The sequence below is a fragment of the Desmodus rotundus genome, chromosome 1 (genome assembly GCF_022682495.2).
Source record: "Desmodus rotundus isolate HL8 chromosome 1, HLdesRot8A.1, whole genome shotgun sequence".
Taxonomy (NCBI): domain Eukaryota; kingdom Metazoa; phylum Chordata; class Mammalia; order Chiroptera; family Phyllostomidae; genus Desmodus; species Desmodus rotundus.
The window spans coordinates 119,548,998-119,573,524 of record NC_071387.1 but is presented as its reverse complement, the minus strand read 5'-3'; the positions used below and the strand labels follow the sequence as shown (position 1 = coordinate 119,573,524).

General features: G+C 46.3%; 1 non-coding gene across 1 annotated transcript; it reads left to right on the top strand.

Annotated features, from left to right (window-relative positions):
• The first annotated feature begins 3,167 nt into the window (after positions 1-3,167).
• Positions 3,168-3,274, top strand: LOC112315077 (U6 spliceosomal RNA). The gene has a single exon (XR_002975844.2). It is a non-coding gene; the product is annotated as a U6 spliceosomal RNA (small nuclear RNA).
• The last annotated feature ends 21,253 nt before the right edge of the window (positions 3,275-24,527 follow it).

Here is a 24,527-nt window from a genome sequence, read left to right as displayed (position 1 = left end):
AAAGCAGATGCAACTAGTTTGCTAGAGATGCAACGAGGGCTTCAAACTTAGTTGTGAATAGTTGTCAGAAAACTTGGAGTTGACTGGGAGGAATGAAGATCACTGTGGTGTCAGCCACCTCTTCTTAGGGTCCCACTCCCCTGGGCACCTTCACATTGTGCTTCTCTGCCAGGGCTGTGCATCTCCACCCCCACTTGTCATGCACCCCTGCACGGGGCCCAGCCCGCAGGGGCCCTCCCTTCTGTGAACATTGGAAGGCCCACTTCCCCCACCATGCTTGGCATTTGGAGGTAAAGCAGACACCGAGGTGGGCTGGCCCCTGCGTGGGCACAGCCGATAGCTACCAGCCATCAATAGCACAGTGTCCCCCGGCACACAAAGAGCCTCTCAGGCGCCATGGAATGGATGTGAAAATCACCAAGGTGCATTTCCAACCTCAGAATTACTCAGCAGCCCTTTCCTGCGTCACGGGTTCCTTTTTTGATTCCACGAGGAGGCCCTTCCTAACCTCAGCCCTCTTCCCTCCTAAGCAACCCCAACCCCCCCCCCACACACACACACCTCTCCAAGCCCAGTGACCTGGCCTCCTCTGCCAGAGAAAACAAAGGCCACTGGGCTTGAAGTAAGGCCCCCTTTCCCCTCACCACTACCTCTTCTTTATCTGCCCACCTCACCTCCTCCCTGGGTCCTTGGGGGTAGAAATGCCCACCCCTCACCACTTCCTGTGCATCTGATCCTGGCCCATCATGTTCACCAGCCATCCTCTATTTGCGACAGGTTTCTTCCCTTCTGCCTCCAAACTGGCCCGGTCTCTCCTTCCTCCTCTTTGCCAGAGCAAGACCCCTTTTATTTTAGTCTATTTATTTCTTGAAAATGTGATCCATTCAGTCAGTCCTCGCCCCTCACCCTATTCCTTGTCCCTTCTCACTGTTGGCAATTTCCTCGTTATCCTTCCAGGAGCGTTAACAATTTTTATAAGAGGATATCTTCATATATTCTTTCTCCTTTTAAAAAAAATGAGATATAATTCACATGCTGTGAATTTCACTCTTTTAAGGAATACAATTAGTGAGTTTTGTTTTTAGCATGTTCACAAAGTTGCACAAACATCACCCTAACTAATTTGAAAATACAAGTTCTGTCTGGAAAAAGTCCAGCCATTGTTAATATAATGAGAATGGTTTGTGTGACATCAATGTAACATGGCAGCCAAGGAGAGTGGACTGGAATGCACGTGTGTGAACAATGACAGCTTCACTGTACTGGACATTAAGGGTGGTAGACGCCATTGAGTATGTGTACTGTGTGGCTGTCGCATTCAAAATGACTGAGCAAGTAGAACAACGAATCTGCATCAAATTTTGCATTAGGCTTGAACATTCCTCTCTGGAAACTATTCACATGATTCAGAGGCCGCAGCTGTAAACAACTGGTGACTGGCAGCTTCACCACGACACCACGCCTGTAGATGCATCGGGTCTTGTGCAGAGTGTTTTGGTGAAACATCGCATCACTCAGGTGACTCAGCCCCACTACAGCCCATAATTGGCACCCTGTGACTGCTGGCTTTTCCCAAAACTAAAATCACCTTTGAAAGAGAAGAGATTTCAGACAACCGATGAGATTCAGGAAAATACAACGGGGCAGCTGATGGATTGGGAGAACTGTGTGAGGCCCCAAGGTGCCTACTTTGAAGGGGACTGAGGCTTCACTGTCCTATGTACCGTGTTTCTTGTATCTTGTATCTTCTTCAATAAATGTCTCTATTTTCCATACTATATGGTCAGGTACTTCTGGACAGACCTCGTATTTTGATCACCCCAAAAAGAAACGCCGCACCCATTCGCAGTCACTCCCCAGTCTTCTCTCCCCTCAGGCTCTGACAACCGCTGATCTACTCTCTCTCTGTGGATTTGTGTACTCTGGATATTTCATATAAAGAGAGTCGCACAATATTTGTCCTTTCGTGTCTGCTCTCACTTAGCATAGTGTTCTTCCATGTCGTAGCAGGTGCTGGTGCTTCGTTCCTTTTTACGGCTGAATAACATCCCATTGTACGGAGACCACCTTTTGTGTATCCATTTATCCGCTGATAGACACTTGGTTTGTTTCCACTCTTTGGCTATTATGGATAATGCTACCACGAACATTCATGTATATTTTTGTTTGAACACCTGTTTTCAATTCCTTGGAGTATATACCAAGGAATGGAATTGCTGGGTCATATGGTAATTCCATGTGTAATTTTTTGAGGAACCGCCGTACCGTTTTCCACAGCAGCTTACAAACATTTTACATTCCCACAGCCATGGATGAGTGTCCTGCTTTCTCCGCATCCTCACTAACACTTTCTTTTATTATAACCATCCTAGTGCATGTGAAATGGTATGTCATTGGGGCTTTGATTTGCATTTCCCTATTCACAATTGAAGTCAAGCATCTTTTCATGTGCTTATTGGCCATTTGTATATCGTCTTTAAAGAAACGTCTAGTTGGATCTCTTGACCTTTTTTTAATTGGGTCATTCATTGTCTTTTTATTGTGGAGTTATAAGTGTTCTTGACATATTCTGGAACTAGTCCCATATCAGATTTGTGAGTCACAGAAATTTTCCCCTATTCTGTAAATTGCCTTTTCACTTTCTTGATGTTGTCCTTTGAAGCACAAAAGGTTTTTTTTTAAGATTTTATTTATTTTTAGAAAGAGGGGGATAGAGGGAGAAAGAAATGAAGAGAAACATCAATGTGTGGTTGCCTCTTGCATGTCCCCTACTGGGGACCTGACCCTCAACCCAGACATGTGCCCTGACTGGGAATAGAACCAGCGACCCTTTGGCTCACAGGCCAGCACGCAGGCCACTGAGCCACACCAGCCAGAGCTGAAGCACACAAGTTTTGATGCAGTCCAAAAGTCTGTACCTTTTTTGTTATTGCTTGGAAATACTATTGATGTCATAAGAAACCACTGCAAAATCCAAGGTCATGAAGATTTACCTCTATTTTTTTTTAAAGAATTGTACAGCTTTAGCTTTTATATTTAGGTTGATGATCCATTTTGAGTTAATTTTTGTATATGGTATGAAGTAAGAGTCCAGCTACTTTTTTTTGCATGTGGATATCTAGCTTGCCAGCACCATTTGTAGAATAGACTATTCAAGACCCATTGAAGTGCCTGCTTCGGCAGCACACACACTAAAACTGGAACGATACAGAGAAGATTAGCACGGCCCCTGAGCAAGGATGACACGCAAATTCGTGAAGCGTTCCGTATTTTAAAAAAAAAGAAAGAAAGAAAAAAGGAAAAAAAAAAAGACCCATTGAATGGTCTTGGCAGCCTTGTCAAAAATCAGTTGCCCTTCGATGTATGGGCTTATTTCTGGGCTCTCGATCCTATTTCACTAATCTCTGTGCCAACTTTATGCCACTACCATGCAGTCTGGATTACTGTGGACTTGTGGTAAGTTTTGTAATCAGGCATTGTGAGTGCTCCAACTTCGTTCTTTTTTTTTTTTTCATTTTGTTTGAACTATTCTAGGTTCCTTGCATTTTTTTATATGAGTTTTAGAATCAGCTTGTCAATTTCTGCAAGAAAAAAAAGTAGAACCATATTAATTCTTATTCATGAATGTGAATGTCTTCCCTTTTAGGTCTTTAATTTCTTTCAATGATGTTGTGTAGTTTTCGGTGTATCTTGCTCCTTTTGGTTGAGCTCCCATTTGCCAGGCTTCAGCTGAGGAGCCTGCAGTAGCTTCCTCAGCTTTTTCTCCATCAGTTGCCCCGGGCCCATTACCATCCCCACTCTATGGGCCCTATTCTGACCTCGGTGCTCAGTGACCCCTTAGTTGACTGTCCAGTGAGCACCCTCCTTCTGGAGAGAAATCTTCCCATGGACCTCTGACATCATTTGCCACTTACAACTACTTCTTTCTTAAAAATCCTTATTGTGTTGCTTTCACAAACCATTCTCCTTGCTGCCTGTATCCTTCACTGACCCTATTCCTTCTCTCCCTCCTCTCCCTCCTCTCCCTCCTCTCCCTCCTCTCCCTCCTCTCCCTCCTCTCCCTCCTCTCCCCCACCTTCCTTCAGTCCCTTAAATGATGAGCTTCTGTTCTTGATCATCTTCTCTTCCACATGAATGAGTTCATCGCTGGTAAACTCACTGCCTCCCAACGCCTCAGCCTCCATCTTTACCTCAGAGCTTCCCAAACCACCTCCTCCAGCTCCACCCTCTCTGGACCCTCAGTGCTGTACCCCCAGGGGTGTACCCCACCCTTTCCTGGGCTCTCTCTCCTCAGTACCCTGGGCTGCTTCTCATGTCCCTGAAGTTGGTTAGGGACAACACCCAACCAAAAGCAAACCTAGGGGTCACCATACTTGACTGTCCTCTCTTGCCTTCACTTACCAAATCTCATGAGTTGTCACATCTTTTTGCTTTTCCCCCCTAAATATTCCAAAGAGATCTCCAAACTGGCGCAGGGCAGGCTCCTGCCTTCAGACACTGACTCTGTGCAGGGGGAGTGAGGTGGGAGTGCGGCCACCCAGCCTGCAGCACCCGAAGCACCAATGCCCAGTGACCGATGCAGAGCGCAGGCTGAGAGCAGGGGCAGAGGGAAGTGGCACACACCGAGCTGTGAAGGACTGAGGTCAGCAGAGAGCAGGAGGGCGGAGCAGAACCGCACTGTGCCACAGAGACACCGGAGTGCAGTTCAGGAGCAGTCGGTCCTAGCCCAGGTGGGAGGGGGGGTGCCGGGAGTGCAGGGGGCAGGAGTATGACTGGGTGCAGTCAGGACTCCAGCTGGGATCTGAGGTGACTTGGCTGCATTTCACCACATCCCTTATGTCTTCGTGACCTCAGATACAGCACTTAACATGGAAGGCTCAGCTTCCTCATCTGACCCCTGGGTTGTGGAGGGGTCACCTGTGATCCTGGCTGTAAAAGTCCCTTCTAAGTGATAAAGTGCTGCATGAGCTTAAGGCGGCCCGAGGCCAAGGGGAAGCAGGCTGCACATTGTGGAAGCCACGAACACCAAATGCAAAAGCTCAGGCTTCACCTTTTGGGTATGGGGAGGGTATCAGGTCGGACTCTTTCCGTTCCAACAGACAGAAACCCAACTGAGACTGGCCCAGACCAAAAGAGAGTGGATTGGCTGTTGTCCCGAGCCATCCAAAGGTGGCTCCGTCTGCACCACCCAGGATCTTGGTCTGGGCACCCAGGATGATTTCCCAGTCTCTGTCCCTCTGGGTTTTCCTCTTTCTTGCTTACCCTTCAGCCACTGCCTCTCTCACCTCTGCTCCCCTTTTGGGTCCAAAGAGTCCCCCTTAACCTCACCCCTCCAGCTACCAAGACCCAGAGGTCACTGATGGCTTTCACACGGAAAGCTTTGATTGGCTTAGGATGGGTCACTGCCCATTCCTGACCCAATTGGGAAGGTGGATGTAGCCTCTAATTGGCCAACCAGGTTAGTGCCCTCCTCTGCATTGAGGTGGGAGCAAAGTGATAAGAAGAATTGGCAAGGAAGGACCCTCAGAGGTCAGGCTGTGGGCTGACCTACCCTTTCCCCTGCAAGAGAGGAGTCCTGGGGCTGAACAGTGATTAAACCTCCTGTGAGACGGTGGGAGGCGACGCCTGGGAAAGGGGTGAGGAGCGCAGATCTGGGCAGTGGCCAGGGTGCCTGCCTCTCACAGAGAAAGGCCCGCCAGGTTGCAGATCCCAAGCTGTCCTCACCTCTCCACAGCCTCTTTCCTCAGCTTCCCATGACTCCTGAGAAGTAGGGGTGATTGAGTGTGCCCATTTTACAGGTATGGTCGAATGGTTTTCCCAACACAAAGGAAAGCTGGAGTCCCCATTTGGCAACCCACTAGCCTGCCCATTCTCCAGGGGGAGTTTCCTTAAGGAGCCAGCACTGGGTGTCCAGGGCAGATGGCGGGCATTGGAGGGGCCCTTTCTTCACCCAACCTTTGGGCTGTGAGAGAGATTCACACTGGGGAAGGGGCTGCAGGCAGGATACAGACTATGTTGGGGTCTCCAGCCTAGCAGGGGCCTCTAGGAAGACCCAGGCGTGGGCTGTGGGAGTGCAGCGCAGGACGGCCCAGGCAAGCTTCACGCAGGAGGCTGCCTTGAACTCACCGAGCGCCCACGATGCCCTGGGATGAGGACGAGCATCCCAGGAGTGGAGGACAGTCTCAGCGAGAGGGGGAGGGCAACGGTGGGGTCAGAGGTGCTGAGAGCTGGAACTCCGGGCCCCCCCGCCCCCGGGGGGCTCTGGGCGCGCAGGTGAAGCTCGGCTCGGAAGTCACGCGCCCCGCGGGCGTTCTTCCCGCGCGGCCCCCGGGGTCCCGGCCGCCCGCCGGCGATTTGGGCGCGTCAGCAGAGCGGAAACGGGCGCGGCGCCAGCCCCGGCGGGGACGCGGCCTGGCAGCGCCGCCGCGGCTCCGCAGCTTCTGTTCCGCCCGCGTTTGTGTTGGCAGCTGCCCGCGGCGCGCGGCCGGGCGCGATGAAAGGGCCTTCTGTCTGCGCCCCAGCGGCCCCGCGCGGCTTTCATTCTTAATATAATCTTCACTTCATTTTTAACCTAGCAGAGGTTCTCTTGGAATTTTTCCCCTTCTTCCAAAAATACATGTGCGTGTGTGTGTTTGCAAAAGGCACTTCACGGTGAAGGTCGGGATTGTCCTGGGGAAGGGAAGTGCGAAACCCGAGGCTGATTCAGAGCGAGACAGAAATCCCTTCTTCCCATACAGGGGACTCCCCTGAGGTCACCGCCTCCACTGAGGTGTCCCCCATCTCAGCTCCCCACCTACCCCGCCTCCCCTACCCCAGGAAGAATGGCAGTTTGGAAACCGAAGTCTGTGTGGAGGGGGTGGGGTGCTTTCTCGAGGGGTCCCTGACCAGAGCTGGGCAGAGAGCACTGTCATTAGGGGTGGCCAAGTGGACGGGGAAGGAGATGGGGGACCCCTGGCTCCCAGGTTCTGCTTGGGGAAACCGTGCTCTGTCCTGATGCCCGTGCACATCTAGGTGAAAAGGAACTCTAGGTTAAACCAACAACAACATCCCAACAAACAAACAAAACCCTCCGACCAACAAAAGGAAATTCCCAAGAGCCAGAAGTGAAGAGGGAGATGGGAATCGGATGGCTAGGCGGCCCTGAGTGGGGGAGGGGCACGCGTGGTGAAGGCACAGGCAGGACCTGGGGGCAGGCTGTCATCCAAAGAAGGTGAGGCCTTGGACCTACCCGGAGTGCGGACTGAAACAGAGACCCCACCGAAAGCTGGCACTGTACCCTCAGTGAAATAATGTGCTAGGAAAAAAGAGGGGGAAAAAGAAAAAGACCTTTAGCCACAGAAAGAAAAGAAGAAAATTTGTCTCAAGCCAGCTGGTAGAATTTTTTTTTTATTCCTCAAGGGAATTTGTTATCGTGAGCCAGTAACACAAATTTTAGGTTCAAATCATCTCTACCCTGTAAACCTAAAACTGAGAGCTTAACGTGAATATTGGTCCCAGGCTTAGTAATCTCTGCGGGGTACTCAACGGAAACAAGCTCAAAACTTCCTCTCAGGAGCAGGTTCTCCACTGAGGCCCCACAGGACTCCCTCAGACAAAGCCCTGCTGAAGGTAAGCTGATAGCGCACTGTAGAAAACACCGTGGTCCACACCAGCAGCAAGATTAAACACCCCAAGGCAATCTGGTGGAGACTATAAAATGAGTATATTGAAAATGATAATAGGAAAGAATAAAAAAATGAGAGGAAAATGACACTATAAAAAATAATAGGCAGATGAAAGAAAAATCAAATAGAACTTCTAGTAATGAATAATACAGTCTTTTAAATTAAAAATTCAGTGGATGGTTAAACAGCAAATTACCCATAGCTGAGAAGAAATTTAGTGAACTAGAGAATATCCCCAAAGAGAAATGCAGAGTTTAATAAAAATAACCATGACAGGGAATATTGTAGATCGCTTGCAAAAATGGTCAAAATCATTCCACTCTGATCCCAGTTTATTCTCCAGTCCACTCTCATGTACAGGTAAATCATGTACACTCTCATTGTAAACCATGGGTGTCCGTAGGGCGTGAAACAACATTTTTGAAGTATGGAAAGAAAAGAATAGTCAACCTACAATCCTATATCCAGTGAGAATATTCCTCAGGAATTAAAGTGAAATGAAGACATTCTTAGATGAAGCGAAACTTGCAATATCAGGATTGACAGGGAAACACAGAGACGGTAAACATCGAGGCAAATGCAATAGACTATTGTTCTCCTGAGTTTCAAAAACTATGTTTGACAGTTGAAAGAAAGAAGTTATAATGTTGTTTGGTGAGATTTTCAGGGGATGTCCATATAATATGTAACAACCACAGCACAAGGGGAGAGAGCAAAGGGGTCGGCGTTGTGGTTTCTACATTCCACTTGAAGTAATAAAGCATTGATTCTAAATAGACTTGAAAAGTTAAGTACGTATGTTGTGCTCCCTAAGGCAACCACTAAAAAAAACTATACAAAAAGACATAGCCAAAGCACAATAGATAAGTTAAAATAAAATACTAAAAAGCATTTAAATAACCTTAGAGAAGACAGGAAAGGGGAAATAGAGAAACAGGAAAAAAAAACCCCAGAAAATTAATAAAAAGTAGACCTAAATCCAAATGGATCAACAATGACATTAAATGTACATAAACACAACAGTTAAGAGAGACGGTCAGAAAGGATGAAAACGAGAACAAAACAAGGCCCAACTACATGCTGCCTACAGGAAACTCACTCCCAACATGACGGCATGAATAGGCTAAACGTAGAATAATGGGAAAAGACATGCCATGCAGAAGACACTGGAAAGGAAGCTGGAGGGGGTATATTAACAGAAGACAAGGTGTACTTCACAGCAAAGAAAATTACCGAGGACAAAGTTAATTTACCAAGAAGACATAATTCTAAATGTGTAGGTAAAAATAGAGCTTCAAAATACATGGAGCAAAAACTGATAGGAATGAGAGGAGAAATAGACAAATTCACAATTATAGTTAGAGACTATAGCTCTTTTCTCTCGGCAAGTAGTAACACTATTGACAGAAAACAGAAAGGCCTTTGAAGGACAGAACAGCACCGGGACCAGCCGGATCTAGCTGCCATTTTTAATCACTCGGCCCAACAATGGCAAACGAAGTGCCCACGGAATGGTCACCAAGATAGACTATATCCAGGGTCAGAAAACTAACCTTACAAATACAAAAGAAATAAAACCCGTACAAAATGCGACCATAGTGGACTTAAATAGATTATCAGTAGCAAAATGACAGCAGGAAAATATTAAACCCTTGGAAATGAAACCACATACTTCTAAATAATCCAGGGTCTGAACATCCCTAGTTCATACTATGAGGCCAGCATTACCCCGCTATCAAAGACAAGAAACTGATATCCTTTATGAATATAAATTTTAAAATTCTCAATAAGATATTAACAAACACAATTATTAGCATATTAAAAAGATAATACACTATGACCAAGTGGGATTTATCCAAGAAATTCAAGAATGGTTCACCAAATGAAACAGTTAAAATGAACTCAAAATGTATCAAAATATGAGCTAAAATGATAAAAGTCTTACAAGAAAACAAGGGGATAAATCTTCGTGAACTTGGATTTGGCAATGGTATCTTAGAAATGACATCAAAAGCATGAGCAACAAAAGAAAAAATATGTAAATTGGACTTCATCAAAATTAAAAACTTTTGCGTTTCAAAGGATACTACCAAGAAAATGAAGAAATAACTGAGGGGTGCTGGCTGGGTAGCTCGGTCGGTGAAAGCATCGTGCCTGTACGCCAGGTTGCAGGTACGGTCTCCAGCCGGGGCACGTGCAGGAGGCAACCAGTGAGTCCACAGGTAAGTGGGACACCAGGTCTCTGCGCGTCTCTCACTCTGCATCTCTCCCTGTTTCTCTCTCTCCCTCTCCCTCCCTCCCTCTCTTTCTCTAAAAACATAAAATAAAACAAAAAAAAAAGTAACTGAGAAAATAATTGCAAATCATACCTCTGATAAAAGACTAGTATTCAGAATATACACAGAACTCTAAAAACCAAACAACAAAAGACCAACAACCCAATTCAAAATGGGCAAAGGGTCTAAAAAGACATTTCTCCAAAGAAGATACACAAATGGACAATAATCACATAAAAAATGCTCACCACCATTAGTCACGAAGCAATATTTGAAGCAAGTGCAAATCAAAACCTCAATGAGACACCACTCTGCACCCATTAGGACAGCTATACTTTAAAAAGAAAAGAAAAGAACAAACGTTTGCGGGGCCCCTCGTACATGGCTGGTGGGAAGGTAACGCCATGCAGGCTCTGTGGTAACAGTTAAACCTGGAGTGGCCCTATGCCCCAGCAATTCCACTCTTAGGTGCATCGCCAGGAGAACTGAGAACACATGTTTACACAAAAACATGGACATGAATATTCATAGCAGCATTATGTACAGTAGCCGAAAATTAGAAGCAAAAATGATGCCTGGAAAGCTAGGAAGGCTCAAAGACCTATAGTCATGAAATACAATGAGTCGAACTGGTAGTTTCACGTCTTCAAAAATAAAACACGAGGTTTAAGGGGCTTTTTAGGTGAGTTCTTTCAGCTATCCAAGGAACATAAAATATAAATTTTATGAACAAAATATTATGGAGAAGAGAAAAAGGGGAAATGCTTACTGATGTCTTTTATAAGGCTGACCTAGTATTAAACCCAATACCAAACAAAAAGAGTAGTAAAAAAAAGTAAATTATAAATCAATCTCTCTTAATAGCATAGAATATGTCATAAATGCAACAATCTTAATTTAGAATAGAAAATCCAGCAATGAAAAAATAGGACATTATGACCAATTTGAGAATTATACCAGGGATACAAAGATTGTTCAATATTAAAAAAATCTATTAATGTAATTCATCATCTTACCATATTAAAGGAGAAAACCCATGTGATCTCAATAAATAAAGAAAAAGCAACTGATAAAAAGAGCATTTATGTTTTTAAAAATCTCTCACTAAACTACAAACACAAGGGCCTTTTCTTAACCTGCGACTGCTTTGCCATTCCCCGAAATCTGTTCATCCCCTTTTTGCTAATAGAATTTCAGCTGGGCTCCTACACCACCAGCATAAGGACTAACTTTCCCAGCTTCCCTCGCAGGCTTGCCATGAACCTCTGTTGCAGTGGAGGACACGGGCAAATTTCCAGAGCCTTCCTTACGATACAGCTGATGTGCATCCTTTGCCTCTGCTTCATCCCTTCCTTCACCTTGTGTAGAACTCAGAGTGTGCCTTGGACCATGAGGCCAAGGGCCACACTGGAAAGACATGGAGCAGTGACCGGGAAGACGCCTGAGTCTCTGAGGACTCCTTGTAGAAGAGATATCATACTAGCTCCTGGTTCCCTACATCCAAACTGCTGTGTCAAAGAGAAGTAGGTGTTTATATTACTTAAGTCAGTGTTATTTGGGGGTTTCTGTTACTTACAGCTGAAATTAATCCCAAATGAACAAAGCTGGAAGTGGATGTCTACTAAAAGCCTAAAATAATTGTTATACTTGATAGTGGAATATTAGAAACATTACATTAAAATCAAAAAATCTATTCCAATCAAGGATGATACAAAAACGCCCACTCCCACCGCCCCGATTCTGGGTTGCACGGAAGTTCCTGGCCAAGGCAGGAAGATAACCAAAACAAATGCGACACTCTTCAGGGTGAGGGAAACCATATGGTTTCCCTACCTCTGACCCAACTATTCCAATTCTAGCTAACTATCCAAACTCTTGCTTACATAAATAAGGAGACACGTACAAGAGTGTTCATTATTGTCTTTGATGAAAATGTGACATCAACCTAAGCATCCATCAGTGAGCCAATGGTTAAAGAAATCAAATTTTACATTACAGTTAAAATGGCAGAGCTCTACATGCACATGAGTAGATACAAAATACATGTTGGTTTTTTAAGAAGGGTCTTCATCTTTTAGAGATATGTATTGCAATTTTTACAGACGAAATTGCATGATGTCTGTTTTGCTTTAAAATGATTCAGAGAAGTGAGAGGAAGTGGGAAGGGGTTTCAGTGAAGCCAGGACTGGTCGTTGTTGAAGTTGGGATGTGGACACACGGGGATTCATCCCATTACTCTGTTCTTTTGTGTAGATTTGGGGGAAAACATAGCGTGAAAAGAAAGCAAGTGATAGTACTTACATAATCTAAAAGCACACAAAATCCTGCTTTATATTGCATATGATACATATGTATGCATGGTGGTAAAAAATAATTCACATGAGTGATAAACACCAACTTCAGGAAAGAGAGGAAGAAAAGGGATGGGAGATTCATGCAAAGAACTTTGACTGGTTTTGTTATATTTTCTTTCTTAAAAGGTAAGTCTGAAGCAAATCATGCAAAATGTACAGATTTAACAAAGATAGATTGTGTTAGCTGTTGGTTATATAGTTTATTTTCTGAATCCTTTTCTGAGGCTTGACACCTTTGTTCAAAAATAACACGTTTGACTATTTACAGTATATCAACATGCATTATCAAATGTATTTTATACAAAATGTTTACACAAAGCAAAACTTATAACTAAAGTTAACTTAATAAATGATTGCTATTTTTATAAGTAAGTTCATCTGGTACTATAAAAAGTATACTAATGAAAATACCACTTCTACCTGTTCTGTGTACTGAGAATCTTTACAAAAAAAACCCAACCTTATACAAATCTTACTAGAAATTGCATCATAAAACATCTCATTGAGATATAATTCACAAAACATAAAATTTAAAGTATTTAAATCAGTTCTGGCTGGTGTGGCTCAGTGGAATGAGGGCCAACCTATGAACCAAAGCCTTGCTGGTTCAACTCTGTCAGGGCACATGCCTGGGCTGTGGGTCAGATCCCCAGTAGGGGGCGCATGAGAGACAACCACACATTGATGTTTCTCCCTCTCTTCCCCGTCTAAAAATAGAATAAATAAAATCTTTAAAAAAAATAAAGTAATTCAACAGTTTTTAGTATGTTCACAGGTATATACAATCATCACCACAGTCAACTTTAGAACACTTTAAAACCTCAAAAAAAATTACAACAATCTTATAACTTTAACTATCATGTCCGTATTCCCCATCTCTCCTAGAATTAAGCAAAAATTAACCTACTTTGTGTTTTCTATAGATGTGTCTATACTAGATATTTCATATAATGGGATCCTACGATATGTGGCTTTTTGTGACTGGCTTCTTTCACTGAGCACAATGCTTTCAGGGTTCATCCATGTTGTAGCATGTGCCAGTACTTTTTTCCTTTTTTATGGCTGAATGGTATTCTGTTGTATGGCTCTACCAAATATTTTTTATCCCTTCATCACTTGATGGACATTTGGCTTGTTTTCATCTTTTGTCTTATAAAAATAATGCTACTATAAACATTTGTATAGAAGTATTTCTGTGAACACATGTTTTCATTTGTCTTGGGTATATACCTAGGAATGGAATAGCTGGTTCGTATGGTAACTGTTTAACTGTTTAAAGAGCTTCCAGGTGGCTTTCCAAAGTGACTGTACCATTTTCTATTCCCTCCAACAGTGCGTGAGGGCTCTGATTTCCTGACATCCTAGTCAACACTTGTCACTACCTGATTTGTTTATTATAAACAAACAGGTAGTGGTGTGGAGTAGTGTTTAGCTGTGGTTTTAATTTGCGTTTCCCTGATGGCTAATGATGTTGACCACCTTTTTATTGATCACTTGTGTATCTTTCAGAAACTGTCTGTTCAGATCCTTTGCCCATTTTTAAATTGTGTTATTCGTCTCTTTATTATTGAGTTGTAAGGGTTCTTTATATATTTTAGATACAACTCCCTTTTCAGCATATAGTATTGGCTGAAATTTTCTCCCATTCTGTAGGTTTTCTTTATACTTATTTGATCATGACTTCTGAAGCACAAATTTTTTAAATGTTGATGAAGTAGAATTTTCTGTTTTTTCTTTTGTTGCTTATGCTTTGAGTGTCATGTCTAACAAACCACTGCCTAAACGAGGTCATGGAGATCTACCCCCATGTTTTCTTCTAAGAGGTTTATAATTTTAGCTCTCATACTTAGCTCTCAGGTCTTTGATCCATCTTGAATTGATTTAATTTTTTACATAGTGTGAGGTGGGGATCCAACTTCAATCTTTTGCATGTGGCTCTCCAGTTGTCTCAGCACCATTTGCTGAAAAGATTATTTTTTCTCTATTGCATGGTTTTGGCATCCTTGTCAAAAATCAGTTGCACGTAGACACATGGGTTCAGTTCTGGACTCTCAAGCCTGTTCCACTGATCTATATGCCTATCCTTGATTACTTAGCTTTATAATAAGTTTCATACTCAGGAAGTGTGAGTTTTCCAACTCTGTTCTTTTTGAAGATTGTTTTAGGTATTTTGGGTTCCTTGTATTTCCATATAATTATAGGACCAACTTTGTTCCCACCCATCTTATTTTTACTATTATTGACAAAAATATTTCATCTCTACATTTTATAGGCCCAACAATACATCGTTTTGTTGTGGGAGGCGTGGTTCTTCTTGCTGACACAGTACAAAAATTAAAGATCAGCAAGTCGGTTAGTGTGCAAGCAGGGTTTTATTAGTAGCACGTTCTCAGAGAAGAGAACAGGCTTAGCCGAGGTGGGTGGGAAAAGCACAGATGCTTGGTCTGTTTGTCCCGAGGACTTACACAATTTGTGGGGTGGGGTGTGGGAATTGCATATCAATTTGGTGGGAGAAGTTGGCATATACTCTTCCAAGGGAAGGTGTGACCTTCTAAGCATGAGTACAGGTGGAGCTCTGTTAACTCAGATTTTTATCTTGCTCCAGACCACCTCTTGTTATCCTGTTAAAAAAAGATACGTGGCCAGAGGCAGTTAATCAAAGTTATTTATGAGCTTTTTCTGCAAGTACTATGAACCCCTTTCTACTCCTCCTCTTTCCTAAATGTCTACCTAACAGTTATATACCATTGATTTTTAAATTAGTTAAAAGCAATGAAAAACAAATATGCATTTATATTGTCGTTTATAATTACATTATTATCTTTACTGGCATTCTTTGTTTTGTCATGTAAGTTATGGTCACTTGTCTTAGGGCATGTTCTTTCATCCTGAAGAACTTTTTTTTAGTACTTCTTAGAAGGCAAATCTGCTAACAATAAATTACCTCAGTTTTTGTTTATTTGGGAAGGCAATTTGCCTTGATTTTTGAATAATAGCTTTGCTGAATATAAACTTCTAGCTTGAGAGCTTTTTTTCTTTGAGCCTTTTGAATATGTTATCCCATCACCTTCTGGCCCCTATCATTTCTGCTGAGAAGTCAACCATTAATCTTATTGAGGTTTCCTTGTAAGTGATGAGCTGTTTTTCTCTTGTTGCTTTCAACATTTTTCACCTGTCTTTGGCTTTCAGTAGTTATACTATAATGTCTCTCTTTGTAGATTTCTCTGTGTTTATCTAAGTTGGAATGTGTTTAGCTCCCTGGATGTGTAGAATAATGTTTTTCAATAAATTTGTGAAAATTGTAGCCCCCCTTTCTTCAGATACATTTTCTGTTCCTTTCTCTCTCATCTCCTTCTGGTACTCCCATTACACATATGTTGGTGGGTTTAATAATGTCCTACATTTCTCTGAGACTCTGTTTATTTTTATTCATTATTTTTATCACTATTCTTCAGATGGCATAATCTCTATCAATTTATCTTCAGATTTACTAATTCTATCTTCTAGAAGCTCAAATCTACTGCTATGCCTTTCTAGTGTATTTTTTTCAGTTTGGTTACTGTACTGTTCAACTCCAGAATTTCCATTTGATTCTTTTTGTAATTTCTCTTTATTGATATTCCTTATCTGATGCCACTTTTTCATTATGCCTTCCTTTGCTTCTTTTATTATGGTTTCCTTTCATTCTTTTTTAAAAAAATATTTTAGTTATTTATTTAGAGAGGGGGGAAGTAAGGGGAAAGAGAGGGAGAGAAACATTGATGTCAGAGAGAAACATTGATCAACTGCCTCTTGTATGCATCTTGACCAGGGACACAACCCAGGCATATGCCCTGATGGGGAATCAAACTGGAGACTTTTCATTTTGCAGAACAATGCCCAACTAGCTGTGCCATACCAGTGAGGGCAGTTTCCTTTAGTTCTCGCTACTTTGAAGGTTTTGTTGGTTAAATCCAACATTTAATCACTCTCATAGGCAATTTCTATTACTTGCCTTTATTACGGGTGTATGAGTCATATTTTCCTGTTTCTTTGCATATCTTATATTTTTTGTTGGAAATTGGCCAATTTAGATCATATATTGTAACAGCTCAGTATTGTCCCTTGCCTGGGGCTTGTTATTGCTATTTGGTTGGTTATTTGTTTAGTTACTGAATGGAGAATTAAGTGAATTTTATCCTACCCTCTCTCTCCCCTTCTCAATGTGTAACCTCTGATATGGCTCCTCAGGAGTTGCAGCTCTGAGTATGCCTATAGCCACCCTGGAGTGACAGTGGTTTTGGCAGCACTCTCTTTTTCTCATTTTCTCACCACACCCATCTGTTAAACTCCACTACTTACTGGCTAATTGCTCTATTGTTTTCAACAATGCCTTGTGTCACAAATTGTTCCAAATTGATCCAATAAAATTTGGGCTCATTTGAAGAGATTGTTCCCAAGGTTGTGTTTGAGATTTGGTCTGACCCCGGAAGGGTTTCCACCAGTTACATTTTTCCCTGGTTCTATCTGAGAAATTAGCAAGTCTGTTTTAACCTATTTCTCCAATGAATCTACCAATCTCCTCCCAATCGGCTTTCACTACAACCTCTGCTGTTTTTGAGAGACCTCTAGGCTTAAAGTTCTCCACGCTCTGTTGGAAAGGAAGCCTGCCTCTTCTTCTGGGAAAAGTCTCTGTGCTATGTTCTGGAGCTGCAGATACAGAAAATGGTCTGCTTCTCTAAATGACACCCCTGCTGTATCAGTTCACGGGAGGGGGCAGAGATGGGGGGGAGTGGAGATCAGGTCTTGTTGGGTTGCCTCTTTCAAGACAGAATCTCTGTCTTAAAAGCAAGGGCAAAAAGATCAGGGTCCAAATATTCTTGATGGTGCCATGTCCATGGTAGAGTGGTGGCTGGACAGAAAAGGTAGACCTCACCTTGCAGCCTTACTTGCCCAGAGCAATGCTTCAGTAACAGGTAGCTTGGAGCAGGCTGAGAAATGTTGATGTCCTGCCCCTTCTGGGAAGACAGCCTCCTGACTGGGAGTTAGAGGGAAAGGAACTTCTGTGTTCTGGGCTGCATCAGTCTGGAGTGGAATTTCCGTCTTGCTGAGTGGGGGTGGGAGGAGATCTTGTTCAAATAGCACAGGCTCTCTGTTCTTACCAGGTTTTAGTAGAGTTTCTTGAATAAATGTTTCTTCCTTTGTTATAAGCCTTTAGGACCATTTCCAAAGGATGCCTGGGGGCTATGATGAACAAAGTCTTCCTCCCACCCCCAGGGGATAAGCAGTGTGAGGGAGAAATATTCCTTTGCTGTTTTAAGCCACTGAGAGTCAAGAGCTTTTTAGTAGCACAGCAAATCTAGCTTAGTGATCTCAAATTGGAGCATGCCTTCGAATCACCCAGAAAGCTTGCTAAAATACAGTGCTGGGCCTTACCCCTGAGTTTCTGACTCAGCAGATCTGAGTCGGCGCCACAGAATGCACATTTCTGATCGGTTCCCAGGTAGAGACGACACTGCTGATCCAGGAACATGCTTGTAGAACCACTGCTCCAGCCACGCTCTCTGATAGTTGAGGATAAATAACAGTACGAGAGTTTTTAACTCATTAGAGAGTTGTAAGGATTATTGCATTAACATCTGCAAATCATTTAGAATAGTGTCTGGCACACAGACAGCCTTAGTATTATTATTAATATGTCCCAAGATTTCCTTAATATAAAAATATCCTCAGGTGTTTAAATTTTAATACGACTTGGCCTTTTACTGAAATAACCCACATGACTAGACTTTCCAGCATTTTCAGCTGTCTCTTTTTATTACTTCTTGATCCACTTATAGCTCAGACCAATTGCTGAGGAAAGAGAGTCGTGAGGCAGGGTTGTTAACAAGACACCATAATCGTACCCGCGTCTCTGTCAGCGCGCTCACCGCTGCAGAGCTGAAGGCCGCTCTGCTGCTCGCCCTGCTCGAAGGACTTGGGCTTGGTGATCGCACTCCCCTCTGTTCGCATCAGGGGTTCTCATTTTTGGTGAAGTGTCAGCACCCAATGCAAGATCCCAAAGGGTGCTATGAGAAAGGAGAAGACAGTAAATAAATAGCAGGTTTCTTTTTTTTTTTTTAACATTTTGTTTATTTATTTTTAGAGATCAGGGAAGAGAGGGAGAAAAACATCAATGTTGACAGAGAAATATTGATTGGTTTCCTCTCCCATGCACCCCTAACGAGGGACCTGGCCTGCAAACCAGGCCTGTGCCTGGCTTGGAATTGAACTGGCGACCTTTCACTCCATGGGATGACGCCCAACCCACTGAGCTGTGCTGCTCAGGGCAAATGGCAGACTTCTTCCTTGAAAAACAACTAAACCGAGTCAGGGGGGAGGAGGTATCCATGTTTTCTTCTGCTTCTTCCATGTCCTTCTTCCAGTCGCCATAAGGAATCAGGAAGTCATTGCTTGTTTAGGAGGCTGTGACCCAAGAGGAAACAATCAGAGTAAAAGGCAAGGGTGGCCCTTTGAACTCATAACAGGGAAAGAATACTGGGACTGCCATAGGATAAGTTAGGATATTCTAGACGTTGATGCCTACTATCTTATCTTAACCTTCCCATGGCTCCCTGGGAAGTCCTTGGGTCAGGCACCGACTGTGACCATAGCCAATATTCTATGTGATGCGCCATTAACTCATTTATTACCCCCCACAGCAAAGCAGGTACCATTATTACCCTCACTTCGCAGGTGGGGGAACTGAAGCACAGAGAGCTTATGTATTTTGTTCAAGATCACACCTTGTTAAAAGTCAGAGCCGGTATTTGAACCCAGGTGGTTCTAGAGTCTCTGCTCTTAACCATGCCACTGGCATTATGTATTCCCTGGAATGTAAGTGCCAGGCAGCTAGGGACTTGGCCTGTCTCACCCCCTGCTGTTCCTCCAGCCTTACCCCTACGAGGTACTCCATAAACGTTTTTAGAATGAACGAAAAAGTTCCCCGTGTGGAGCCAGTAGGCAGGCTACTGTTGGGTATGCACTCATCAAGTACTGGTGGCACAAAGGAGGCTCAGAGCGGAGCAACCCCTCTGAGGTCCCCTAGGGTGTGGCGTGGCCAGAACCACTGCCCTAGTCTAATTAGATTAATTAAGCGCCCGCTGGCTCTGCCAGGGCGAGAGCCTCTCCCCTCGTCACCCAGGGCATGGCAAGGTTCTGCCCAGAAAGGACCAGGCTCCCGGGAGACAGTGCCCAGGGAGGGTAGGGACAGGGCAACCTGCCGCCCCCTGGCCCGACGGAGGCCAGTGTCCACATCCTAGACATCACAAGAGACAAGCATTGGAGGCTGCTCTGTGACAATACTGAGTTTTGACACAGAAGAAAATCTGTTTTCCACTATGACCTAGATAGACCATGGATTGCTGTCAGAGAGACCGAGGGTCAGATCCCAGCCCGTGCTTCCTTGAGTATAAAAGCAGGGAGCCTACCCACTGGGACAGTTCATCAGGCAGACTGGTGAAGGTGATGGTGAATAATGCCAGCAGATCCTTCCCCTGGCGGCTCCTCCAAGAGCTGCCCTCAGGGCCTCATCCGCAGGAAGGCCACCTCCTCCACCCCTAGCCAGGAGTGGATTTCCCAGAGAGAGGCTGGGACACTGGCAGGGTGTGATCATACCTCAAATAGGTCACTTTCCAGCCGGTCACTTTTTCCCACTGTTGCTGACCCAGAGACAGCTGGAAAGCTGGCTGCCTGGGGAGGAGGAGAGGTGGAATAGAGGGCAGCAAGGCAAAGGCCTTGGCCCTGTCCTGCCTCCTCCCACGGCCCCAGGGTTGTGTTGGGGGATATGGCAAAGTGGGGAGGCCTGGGATTAGGGCACAGACTGTGGGCCTCAGAGGCTGCAGGGGGCTGGCTTAATGTGCAGTTCTAGCCACACCCCCTGAGAGGCTTGGCCCTGGAATCTCCATTTAAGTAGTTCCCCAAATTGCACTGATGCAGACCTCAGACCGCCCTTTGAGGTGCGCTGGCTGAGGGGTCGCCCCCCAGCACCAACCCTGGCTCAGGGTCTTCCTAAGACCCTGCTTCCCATTCTGCCTCAGTTTCACCTCGTATCAGACCATGGGAGGCCTCCTGGGGCAGTAGATGCTTATTTCAGGTTTTCTTCCCAAGCTCCCCCCATTCTGACCCTTTTTCCTCACCCACTGCTCAGCTCTGACTCTTTCCCCAACTTGACTTGGCCGAAGATTTGTGCTGTCCTCTCTGTGGCTGGCCCCTCAGCAGTCTCAGCCTGGTGGACAGAGATGCAGGGGACACCCCCCCGGCAGCTCTGTTTCGGGGCCCCCCCTCCGTGGAGATGAAGGGCAGGCAGCCTGGTGCCTGGTGAGGAGGAGGAGGTGGAAACTTCGTCCCAATGGTCAAAAGACTTATGACCAGAGGACAGGGCCTGGGGGGTGGAGGGGTTGGCTGGGCCAGCTCTGTTCCATGCACAAGCATGTGCGGGATGCCATGTGGCTATTTTTACTCCTGCCAAGGAAATAGTGTGATTTATGTGAGGCCTGGTCCCCTTCAGGGCTGTGTTATAAATACACCTGGCCTCACACTCCCGTTCACTGGGAGCGGAAGCTCAGGCCTGCCCTGCGTGGCCTCTCTCCTGCCTCTCTCCCTGACCCAATCAGCTGTGTCCACATGTGTGTGGCCTTCTTGGGGTGTCCTTGCTCTATGTGGCTGATCCCCTGTGACGGCCCACTCTTCCCACCCGTGAGGGCCTTGGTGTGAGCGAGTTTATCAGATGATTTCAGGACCGACGGCTGTCTGGGAGCTGGCTTTGATAAATAAGGGGGAAAGAAGGTGGGAGCTTTGAATTTGAGCTTCACACTTCCTCCAAGGGACAGGCCTGAATAATGAGAAGGGGAGAGGAGCACAGGCAGGAGAGAAGCAGGCCTACGAGAGACTTTGCCTCTCTGCCAGATGTGCCCATCAGACCAGAATCTCCTCCTGGAAAGTAGAAGCTGAGACAGAGAGGGTGCCCACCCGCCTGTGCCGAGGGGCCGCTGGAGCCCAGGACTGGTCCTGGGCCTGCCCCTCCCTTCAGCTGCAGAAGGGCAGGCAGTGCCCTGCCACAGAGAGATCCCAGGCTCTGGAACATGGGCTGGGCCTTTTCACTTACCAGCTACATGGTCGGGGGTGAGTCCCTCACCTTCTCTGACCCTCAAGTTTTTCTTCTGGAAATGGGTGCAAACATGCGTACCTCTGGATTGATGTGTGTGAAATTCAGGCCAGGCTGGGCTGACAAGGGACATATTCAGGGCAGGCAGCTCCTGTCTGACATGACCTTCTTCTGAAGAGCCCTGGTCCTTCATCCGTGAAACGGGGACACAGGGCAACACCAGTCAGAGGACCATACCTCTGCTCCAACTGCCGGGAGACAGAGCTGGTTGTCCCTGAGCTCTGGGGGTGCTCAGTTCCTTTGCTCATAAGAGGGGGAGATCGTTCAGGCAGCATCCAAGCCAGGGAAGTGATGTCCAAACCTGGCTGATGGAGGGCCAAGATTGGTCCCCTCGCTTACACAAACAGCTACAGGGGACCTCAGTAACACTGCATAACAAACCAAAAACGCAGAAGCTGCCCTGACTTGTGTGGCTCCGCTGGGCATCATTCTGCAGAGCAAAAGGCCGCCGGTTCAATTCCTGGTCGGGACCCACGCTTGGGTTGTGGGTTCAGTCCCAGTCCAGACATATTCCAGAGGCAGCCAATCGATGTTTCTCTCTCACATTGATGTTTCGCTCCCTCTCTTTCTCCCTCCCTTCTCCCTCTCTAAAAATAAATAAATAAAATCTTTTTTTAAAAAAATCCCTGAAGCTTAAAGCAATAAGCATTTATTTCTTGCTTATGCCTCTGTCAGGCCCCTGGGCGCGGCTGCAAGCTCAGTAGGCACAGGACTGTTCCCTGCACCTCTCGGCCCCCTTGGGCCAGTGGACTGGCTCAGGCACGGGGCTGAGGCAGGAGCCCCGGGGGGCAAGCCCAATTGCTGAGTACTTTTCAAACCTCCGCTCACCTCATGTCTGCCAATATCCCATCAGAGAAAGCAGGTCACACGGCCAAGCCCAACAGTACTGGGTGGGGGCATGCTCCATGGAGGGGAGTGGGAGGTAAGAGTCACCTATTGCTGACTGAAAATCTAACAAACGGACTTTCTGTCTCCGCCCTGTACCACAGTGGGGGTTCCAGGCCGTGCTTCAGGACAAGGAGAAGAAGGAAGGGACTGGGCGTCACACCGCCCACCAGCTCCATCCAGAACCAGCAGGCTTTTGTCCTGAAGGCGGGGAGTGGGGGAAAATGCCTAGTTTTTTGTGCACTCTACTCTTTTACGTTTCTGAGCGATCCATGTCCTCTGTCTAGTCTGCATGGGGAACACTAGGATTTATTGTGGAGGATGCATTTGTTATGTAAAGAGAAAGAGGAGACACCCCCAGGGGACCTCTGACATGCAAACGTACAATTTTGCCATCTTGAAAAAGAATCAGCTTAATGCCAACATCTCCCACCGTAACTCACCAAGGCCCAGGCGTTGTGAGCCACACTGGACCGTAGTTTATCATGAGGAAGATGACGCCGGTGAGAAGAGGTGGGGGGCCCCCCACTTTCTGGACTTGGGAATTGCTGGAGAGAAAGTGACTAGACTGGGTGTCCCAACTTGGGCTTCTGCCTGGAGGGGCAGGCGTGACGGATCAGCAGAGAGAGCCACCACAGACAGGGCGCTCCTGCCCTGCTGCCTGTCAAGACTGGGGAGCAGACCCGCACAGGCTGCCGTTAAAGCAGACCCGTGGCCATTGTGGTCAAAGCAGACCCGTGGCCATTGTGGTCAGGCGGGGAAGCCCAGGAGGCAGAGCTCTCCGAGGCCGCTCGGGGTGGGTCCTGCAGGAGGAGTCCCTGGGTTAACAGCCAGTGGGTCATCCACCGGGGCCGCTGCAGTGGACAGAGTGCTGCCTGAGCAGAGGGCAGGGCGGTGGCAGACACCAGGCCTGTGTCCTGAAGCCTGGCAAACACCTAAAGGCCCCAGTGCAGGCCCTGGGCTAGAAGGAAGCTGAGCCCTGCGCCCCTCCCTCCCACCCGAGTCCAGGCCTCCCTCTGTGAGAGGCGTGTGGAAGGAGCGGTCCTCAGAGAGGCCGGGTTTGTTCTAATCTGTGACAGGCTAACAGCCCCTTAAAGAGACTTCAGAAATTATCAAAGCAGACATAGAGGGTTCCCCTGCCACCAGCCCCTGCCCATCCTCTAATGCAGCCCCACACACTGCTACTTCCAGCATCATCCTTTCCCAAAACAAGCCCCAGCAGCTCACTCTCTTGCTTAACCCTTGTGGTCATCCCCTCACCCACGGGGCTGCGGGCCACTCCTCCGTCCTGCCTGGCTCTCTAGTTCCCCCTACTCCCACCGGCTCAGCTACACCGAGGGTGGCAGAGACCTCTGGTTGCCCCTCGATGTTTTTCCTCCCTTTCTTTCATGGCATTTGAACCCCTGAGTTGTAGCTGGTCATGCGGCTGCCCAGAATATCTCTCGGTTGTCCTTGCAGCTAGGGTGCAAGTTCTGGCCAACAAGTTATAAAGAGAGTCACCAGCCAGCGTCTGAAAGCCTTCCTTCAACACACCGACATGAACCCTTTGCTCCCTCCTTCTTCACCTCTCCCTCTGTGCCAGGGCCTGGAATGCGGGTGTGGCGGCCGGGAGTCCAACTACCATCTTGCGCTGAGAGTCCGTGTGGGGCGAGCTGAGAGAGCCGGGTTCGTGCGGCCTGAGCCACTGCGTCAGGTCGGGCTGCCTCTGTCTGGACTTCTGCATGAGAGGGGGTGAGCCGGGGAGAGGAGCTTCTATCTTGTTGAAGCCGCTGCCATTTCATGTCTCTGCAACTGACACCTCCCACTTTTCACTGTTCCCAGGATGGACCGCATTCCTCCCCATCTCCGGGTCTTCGCAGGTGCTCATCTCTTTCTGGAACGCATTTTCCTCTATCCCCACTACCACCCAGCAGCCTGACAGGCACCCACCTACCCTTGAAAACTCACATCAGACATTGTCTTCCCTGCGAAGCCTTCCCAAACTCCCGGCGAGCCGCTCCCAGCTGGGGCCCCCCTCCGGTTCCCCTCTTGTCAGCACTGTGCAGCGGCCTGTCCTTCCAGCACGTTCCTTGGCCCAGTGTGTCGTTACCCTCCTGGTTCTTCATAAAGTTCGATTCATCTGTAGGGTCTGGTGGGAAGGAGGCTGGGTGGGTTGATTCTGAGT